Below are 8,821 nucleotides of genomic sequence, written 5' to 3' on the forward strand. Positions count from 1 at the left end.
CTCGCGAATTTTAAACGCTCCATACTACCAAAAACGACCTACTCTATAAACAAAAATTTCCCTTTTCATTAACAACTCTTGGCAAAATACATAGCACAATATTTTCCTCTCTCCCAAAGGATCAATTGCAAAACTCTTCACCATATGATTCATTGAAGGAAAAAAAATATCAACCACCTTTTCAAACAAAACACCTATCAAAAATTCTCACTACTTCCAGAAGATCAGTTGATTGAAGATCCGGGAAGAAGGTTGATTGAAGAACTGGAGTTCTTATTGATTCACGGGAAATAGAAGAAATACAAGGCTGGGATTTTGGCGCAGATCTGTAGAATCCAGGAGAGCTTTGGTTGATACAGTAAGGAGGTCAGAGTGTTGTTAGATACAGTCATGTCTGGCGTACTGTAAGTTGGAGTCTTCTATAGTGAATCCCTACTGGCTTGTGCCCGGAGTTTTTACCAAGTTGGATTTTCTCCGTCAACAATTTTTGTGTTATTTATTGCTTTCTGTCAATTTCAATTCAACCAGCAATTCAACATAGGTAGTTAAATCATGTGAATGAATCTGGACAACGTTTAATTTATGTGACTTGTTGTATAACTTAATTAAATTGTTAAATTCCGCATAGACACCTATTCACCCCCCCTTTAAGTGTTGGTTGGGTCGAACTATAGCCTTTTCAGTTGGTATAGGACACATAAAAGATATATTGGGGGGAAAAGGGCAGGAATTTTTCAATCGCTCATAATATTTTGGCAATTTCGATTTTTTGGTGAAATTAGAGCTGGGAGAATTGCGGGAACTGGAAGATGCGGAGGAAGTGTAGAATTGATTCAATCTTGCCTAGAAAAACAAAAAGGAAAAATTCACAACAACATAGCATCCAATTTCAAGCCTTACAATTGGAGAAGAAAGAGAGAAATATGGGCGGTTGTGGTTATGGTTGCGGATGAGGGTTGGGGAGGTGGTGGTGGAATGGAGGAAAAGCATGGTTGTATCAGAAAAGTCATGTGGGAAAATAGGAAAAAAAAAAAAGGGAGATGGTGATGTTACAAAATGGTGACACGTTTCCTAGCTTTCATAGCCTCTTTTATATATGTAGAAAAACAAAAGATGAGTAGGCTACAATCATATGAATTTGTTTTGTTCTTAAAGTCCAAGTGGTAAATGCTTGTATTTCATTTCTAGTTCTCACCATGAATCTCAACCGAAGGAAAGAAATAAACTTAAATAGGAATCCATGAAACTCTTTTCACCCTCAAAAAGGAATTTATTGAATTTCAGTTGTTGATGGAGAAGTTAAGAAACAATCATCGAGGGATTCATGATGTGATCCTAGGAGGGCCTCGGGTTATCAAGAATTCAAAGCTTGTTGAAGGAAGGTTAAATGCAAGCTCAGGATTGATCGAAGTCGACAAAGTCATACATTCATGTGTCCAAGATATGGAGCCCATATTGTGGAAATTAACATTCCAAGAATTAAGCTTGAAGTTGAAGTCGAAGTCGAAAGCCGAAATCATAAGGAGCAAGTTCATTCAAAGGTTGGAAGATCAGTCCCAGTAAGGACACTATGCGGTCGATAGTGTCCCAAACCTTGTGACCGTGAGCAACGTGGTAAAGAATTCGATGGCAACTTGGGTTTACTCTATGCGACCGCATAGAGCAATTTGGCAGACGAGATTCCAAATTTCGCGTGAGTTGTTCATTTTGGAAAAACTTCTTTATTTTGGCAACTTTATATTTTCTAAGACTCTAAATCATGGGTTTTCCATATTCTTAGGAGTTTATTTCTGTTTTTAATTATTTTCTAAGGTTTTAGTATAAATAGGACATTATTTTATTATTGTAAACAACTCTGAATTATGAATTAATAAGAGAATTTTCTCTCTCGAAGCTTGGCTTCAAATCTTCTTCTTCCATGGGCAAAAATCGAAATGATCAAGATTAACCATCTTGTGGCGTTCAAAACATCGGGTTATGATTTTAATAATTATTTGTAATGAAAAGGTCGGTATGTCCATGTGACTGTGCTGGTTGTTAAGTTTGTAATTATTGGATTAGATCCACAAATTTAGGTGAGATTTATCATGTTGTGTCATCAAGAGGTCCTTCACAGCGTTGTTCTTGTTGGGTTGCTTGGTTCCAATATTGTGGGTTGAGTCCAAAACCTTGTTCTTGGCTTTCTTGGGATCCGGTTTCAATATCCTGTGGGTTCGATAACGACCTTGTTAAGCAACTTCGCATCAATTCATGAAAAGAATCAAAAGTTCAATAACTCAATTTAATCTCTGCAAATGAATTTTACCCAACAAATTAAGAATAATGATCAAATGTGATATGGATGATCAAAAGGGGGGACTATTCTTCGTTCCAATCACAGGCCCGTAGGTTTTGTTTTGCTTTTCATGTTAATAGTTGGTGCTAAAAGAATTTTAAATAATGCAGATAATGAGTTATATTGGGGGAGAGAGTTTATTCCAACAGCGTATTCAAGTTATAATAATAATAATAATAATAATAATAATAATAATAATAATAATAATAATAAAATAACTCAATTTAATCTCTGCAAATGAATTTTACCCAACGAATTAAGAATAATGATCAAATGTGATATGGATGATCAAAAGGGAGGACTATTCTTCGTTCCAATCCCAGGCCCGTAGGTTTTGTTTTGCTTTTCATGTTAATAGTTGGTGCTAAAAGAATTTTAAATAGTGCAGATAATGAGTTATATTGGGGGAGAGAGTTTATTCCAGCAGCGTATTCAAGTTATAATAATAATAATAATAATAATAATAATAATAATAATAATAATAATAAAACATAGGTCAACGTGTACAATTAAGAAAATGGATTCTTTGAGAAAGTGGTGACCAATAATACAAAACATAGGTGATAAGTGTGTTTTTACACACTTATTTAATTCACAAACATGACTATATTCTGAGCAAAGTGTTTGAATTTTCACTTAATTCTATTTGATTTGTGTTGTGTAGGTTATATTGATGGATATAATGGAAATCAAGAGAAAAGGCGTAAAAAAAAAAAAAAAAAGGACCAATCTGGTGATATTATGGGATGATGGAAATAAAAGAAACAAGCGAAAACAGACTAAAGTGGAAGAAACTGGAAGTTCGAGGACCAAATTGCAAATAATCCATAGATGAGACTAGTGATGAAATGAAGGTTCAAGAGTATTAGAGGTCAATCGGATGAGGAAAAGAGTCAAAGAGGTGAGATATAGTCGAAGTATTATCTCGTATCAACTTTCAGGTGAAAAAGTTAAACTCAAAATTTTTAGTTTCTACTCGAAACCCATTTTTTTGCATAGTAAACATCCGAATTTGAGAAAGCCTATTTCTATCAAAATTTTAGATATTTGAGTTAACTTTCCAATGCACTAAAATCACCTCAATTGGAGGTCGAGAGAGAACGTTAAGACCAAAATATTGAAAGCTATTCGGCGGAAAAAATGACATAACTATGCAGTCTCATAGTTAAAAATCCATGCGGTCGCATAATGACCTCCAGGGAGTTTTAGGGCTGAGAAAAGTTGTTCTGTGCGATCGCAACCATTATAACCATGTGGTAGAATAGTTCATCTCCAAGGTACGAGTTCTAGTTTCCTAATTTGAGTCAAATGCCTATAGAAACAAATTTTGTATATACAATATATAAGCCCTAAAACTCATCCAAAACCTATAGAATGCATTGGGGAGGAAAAATAACACATATTGGAGGGATTTTATTCTACAACAATGAAGAAAAACAAGAAAATCGACGGGATTTCAAGGAGATTCATAACTCGGTGAGTTGTTCCTTTAAGTTTTATGTGTTTTGTTAATTTCTCCTTATTAGGCTAGAAATCTTTGTACTAGAAGATCGATGAACCTTATAATGTGATTTTTAATTCCTTGTTTCATGATTTTGATATTAAAACACACTTTGATTATTTTGAATGGTTTATATGCATTTATTGTCTTCCGCAATTAAGGGCCTGCGATTGTGTGAGTTTGGTGATTCATTTCTTCCATTCGAGAGATGGAGAATAGATTTGACACGGTATAAACCATCGTAGGGTCTGATAGGGGATAGAAATATATCGCTATACCCTACGTAAATCTTTAAATGCTTATAAAATTACATGCATTTTTGTATAATTGCATCCGTCATAGAGATATAGGTTGGTGGTATATGAGAATAGATTCAATTCTACTCGAGAGAGTGAGCATTGGATAGATTTAGGAGCATTGATTCTTCAAAATTTCATCATGTTGTCAAATTGTGAGATTCGGGTTAAATTGAACATTGCTTAGGAATTCATGATCCTGTGCACTTAATACTCGTTGAATACAATCAATTTGCGTTCCAAACTTCAATTTGCATTTTAGTTCATCCAAGTGTCATTTTGATGTTATTTCATTTAAATCATAACATTTTGCATATTTAGCTAGATTAGGGTTTTCTTTAGGTTAAAAATTCGCTTATGACAAGTTAGTTTCGGTTAAACCTACGATAGGTAAAATTAAATTACTCAATCTTTGTCGAACGATATTAGGAGCTCAACATTTCATTTTATTACTTGTTAACAAATCGTACACTTGCGATAGTTTAAATCGAAATAATAATTTCGTGGACAAGTTTTTGGCGCCGTTGTCGGGGATTGAGTTTTAGTTTGATTTCATTTATCTTGGCACTAATTCAAACTTCTACTTGTAATTTTTGTTGTTCCGTTTCAATTTGTTTTTGCTTTTTCTCTTTTTCAGGAAATAAAAAGACCAAAAATAGTAGAGTAATAGATAGCTATGGTTGATTTCAATAAATGCTTGTACGTGACTTCATCATAAGACAACAACAACTGGCAACTCAAAAAATTGATGATGGTGATATTCTTGTAGGAGATTTTATTATAGGACAGTGACAACGAGATATAAAAGCGGAACGTGAACTAAATGAGACTGTCTTGGGTGACTTGCTTGCTGCATTATTTCTTTCGCCACAATTTGACGTGGGTGATTTGCCTATGAGATTATATCTTCCCCCGGTTATTAATGGACATCAATTAAGGAAATCACATCCACCAGACGTTCAACAAATACCACAAGAGGAGAAGATTTTCCACAAAGATGACATTGTTTCTCTGCCATAAGTTTTAGATATGGACGTCGAACTCGATAAAATTTCAATTAAAGAAGAAGAGCATGAAAAGACCTAAAGGTTAATCATAATAGACCAAAAAGAGTTAGTAGCATTCAAAGAAGAGGAAATTAGCATGCAATCCCCTAACTTTGTTTGCTCAAATATTGAATTGTGATTAAACCGTATGAAGAAATTGAAGTGTATTTTGTCAAGTTCGAAATGGGTGATTATGGAAAGTCTTACTACTTGGAGAAGGACAACGTTAAAATTTGGAGAAAAGTTGTAATATGGGAAAAAATCGAATTGAGCAAGCTAAGAAGAACATCCAAAGCCATATTCAAAGTGCCATGAAACGCTTGTGCAACAGTCGAGCTATTGACTATAAACTAGCGCTAGTTGGGAGGCAATCCAACTTTTCAATCTTTTACTTATATCGTTGTTTATTTTTTATTTATTTTGGCAATAGTTTAGGAACTTTTCATATTTTTTAGCATTATCGGTAGACATCGTTCATCTATGTAGATCAAAAGGAGTTTAAGTATGGTCCACACGAGTCACAATGCATTGAGTACGAGTCATGAGTGTTGAAATAATATTTTGGTCGATCATGGGTCAAATTGAACAAAGTACATGTTTGAGCTAAGTTTCGTTGGTAATTCACATTTTTAAGATATGAACTCTCTATTGAGACATAATTTATGCATCTTGTACACCAACAATGTACACATGTACCTTGAAGCAAGTTTGGAGGATTTGTGCACTACATAGATTATTTCATGCCTTCTATTGTACCTATTTACACCATATGGACTAATATGCATACTATGCACATATGCAGGATGCTGCCAAAAAGAACGTCACATGGAAAGGAGAAAGTCAGCTCCATCACAGGAGACGGTACTACTGGTCCCAATTTTCATTCATCACTCCATATAGATCAGGGGAGTACTCGTACTCTATCTTGCGCTTTTAGTTTATTTTTGTCCTTCAATTATGCCTATTTACACTTCTATTTTCACATTGAGGACAATGTTCTGTATAGGTTTGGGAGGTAGGGCATAATTTCATCCTTTTGGCTATATTCATCAATAACTATATTTAATTGTTTCATTCCATGTGCCTGTTAGTGTTAAAAAAAATTGCGCATTTTGTTCATTTTGCTATGTTTCTTTTTCTTGTGTACTTGTGTGGGCTTGATAGCCTTGCCGGCTATGATGTAATTATTGGATTGGTATGAATTAGGAACTGTGGAGATGGTATTGAATGGATTAACTTATACTTGTTGATGTAATACTTGGCATTCTTTATGCACGCCGCTCATGCTCTACATGTTAGGTTAGTGATTGGAGTTTTGAACACAAAGTAGGAAAAGAATGATAACCCTATATTGAATTAACCAGTAAATCACCTTAAGACAGTTTGGAGATGATTGAGAAATTTATAGGGGAGCATTGAGATAAGTGGGGGCTCCTTACATGAATTTTATTGTGTGAATTGCCTAGACCAGTGAGATGAAGATTAGGTGAAAGCTTTAATTTGAGGGTTGATTTTGGAAGCTAAATGTCTAGAAAAGCAATAAAGGGCATAAAATTAACTTGTGTGAACATCACTTCTCTCAAAGCCTTTATGACTTGACTCGAGCAAGTACGACTCTAAAGGTCTTTTGAAACCTTTTACCCTAAATCCAACTGGTTTGGGAGTCATGGGGCTAAAGCTCACTACAGGGGTTATATAGAAAGCACGAAGGGGAGAAGTTAATAAAAAGTTATCTGATTGAGCATTTATAACTCGAGTGAATAAGCTTGCAAGAGTTTAAAACATGTTTCCCTAAAGCAAACTGGTTTGGGAGTCATCGGCCTAAAGCTCGCTACAGAGGTTATATATGAAGCAAATGAGAAAATGGTATAAGGAAAGAAAAAAGAAAAAAAAAATCAAAAAATAAGAGAGCATAAGACACAATGACCAGAAGAAAGCCATTGGACATTTGATTGATGGAATTATACCTTTAATGCGAGGCGAGTAGCTTAGTTTAATCTTAAGGGTTGAAGCAGTCAAAATTAGGAGAGCCTTTACTTGTTGACTTGTGAACCTGTAAAAGTGACACCTATCCAAGCTAAGAGAGGGTAAGGACTAAAGTTGTTTAAATTCCTAACTTTAGAACACATCCCAAGATAATTGAGTGAAAAGAATAAGTTTGGAGGTGTGTATCTCTCGAGTGAGGTAAGGATAATTTGACCACTCTAGATCAGGATTAAACCCATCATAAACTTGATATGTTGACATGAGTTCATACACACACGTTGAGTATGTATTTAACACGTAAGGGTTGATTTTATTCTTACACTATTGAAACTGTTTCTTATGCTAAGTACTTACTTCCAATCCTGAGAAAAGGCGGGTTATTAAGCCATATTTGTGTAAAGTTAAGTCATTATCTTGTTTGAGGACAAACAATGGTTCAAATTTGGAGGTTTGAAAAGTGTGTTTTTACATACTTATTTAGTTCACAAACATGACTATATTCGATCAAAGTATTTTAATTGTAACTTAATTCTATTTGATTTGTGTTGTGTAGGTTATATTGATGGATATTATGGAAATCAAGAGAAATGACTCGAAAAGGACCAAAATGAAGGAAAATAAAAGTTTAGGGATCAAAGTGCAATTATTCGAAGAAGGAATCAAGGAAGTGAACGAGCTAAGTACCAATCTAGTGATATTATGGGATGATGGAAATAAAAGGAACAAGCGAAAATGGGCTAAAGTGGAAGAAACTGAAAGTTTGAGGACCAAGTTGCAAAAAATCCATAGATGAGACTGGCGATGGAATAAAGATTCAAGAGTGTTAGAGGTCAATCGAATGATGAAAGGAGTCAAAGAGGTTAAATTTAGTCAAAGTATTATCATGTATCAAAAAAGTTAGGCTCTAGATTTTTAGTTTCTACTTGAAACCCATTTTTTTCTTAGTAAACATCCAAATTTAAGAAAGCCTACTTGACATAACGGAAGATTATAGGGAAGATGAAAAATCAAAAAATGAGAAAATTCTCAAGAAAATTTTTCATTGAATTCAAGAACTACCGCCTCAAAGGGCTTACAACGCCTTAAATAGGCAAAAAAAAAAAAAGCAAAATTCGGAAAATAGAATAAAAAAGATAATTTTCCAAAAATAGAAAAATATGAGATAACTACTAAAATGGAAAATCCTTATCTTCAGGATCATCCTCCAACAAAAGGAATACAAATCCGAATTTTATGGAAAGAGATATTGTAAAAACAAAAATTACCATAAACAGAAAAAAGACATAAACAAGGGCCTAAACGATGGATTTTTTTCCCAAAATTGGCCTTGCATCAAGGCCAAAGACACTAAGTTTTATTCATTCGCTCGATTCCAATTGAATTAGACTAGCTATTCATAAAAAACGAACAGACCCAAAGTTATCATGAAATCAAAAACCTTATTTTGTCTTGTGACGGTCCCATTTCATCATAAACTCTAATCCCTTATGCACTTCATCACTACTTCTATCAAAATTATAGATATTTGAGTTATTTTCCCAATGCACTTTGAATCGACTCAATTGGAGGTTAGGAGAGAAAGTTGCAACCAAAATATTGAAAGTTGTCAGGCGGAAAAAATGACATAACTATGCAGTCGCATAGTTAAAAATCCATG

The sequence above is a fragment of the Olea europaea genome, unplaced genomic scaffold (assembly GCF_002742605.1).
Source record: "Olea europaea var. sylvestris unplaced genomic scaffold, O_europaea_v1 scaffold1137, whole genome shotgun sequence".
NCBI lineage: Eukaryota > Viridiplantae > Streptophyta > Magnoliopsida > Lamiales > Oleaceae > Olea > Olea europaea.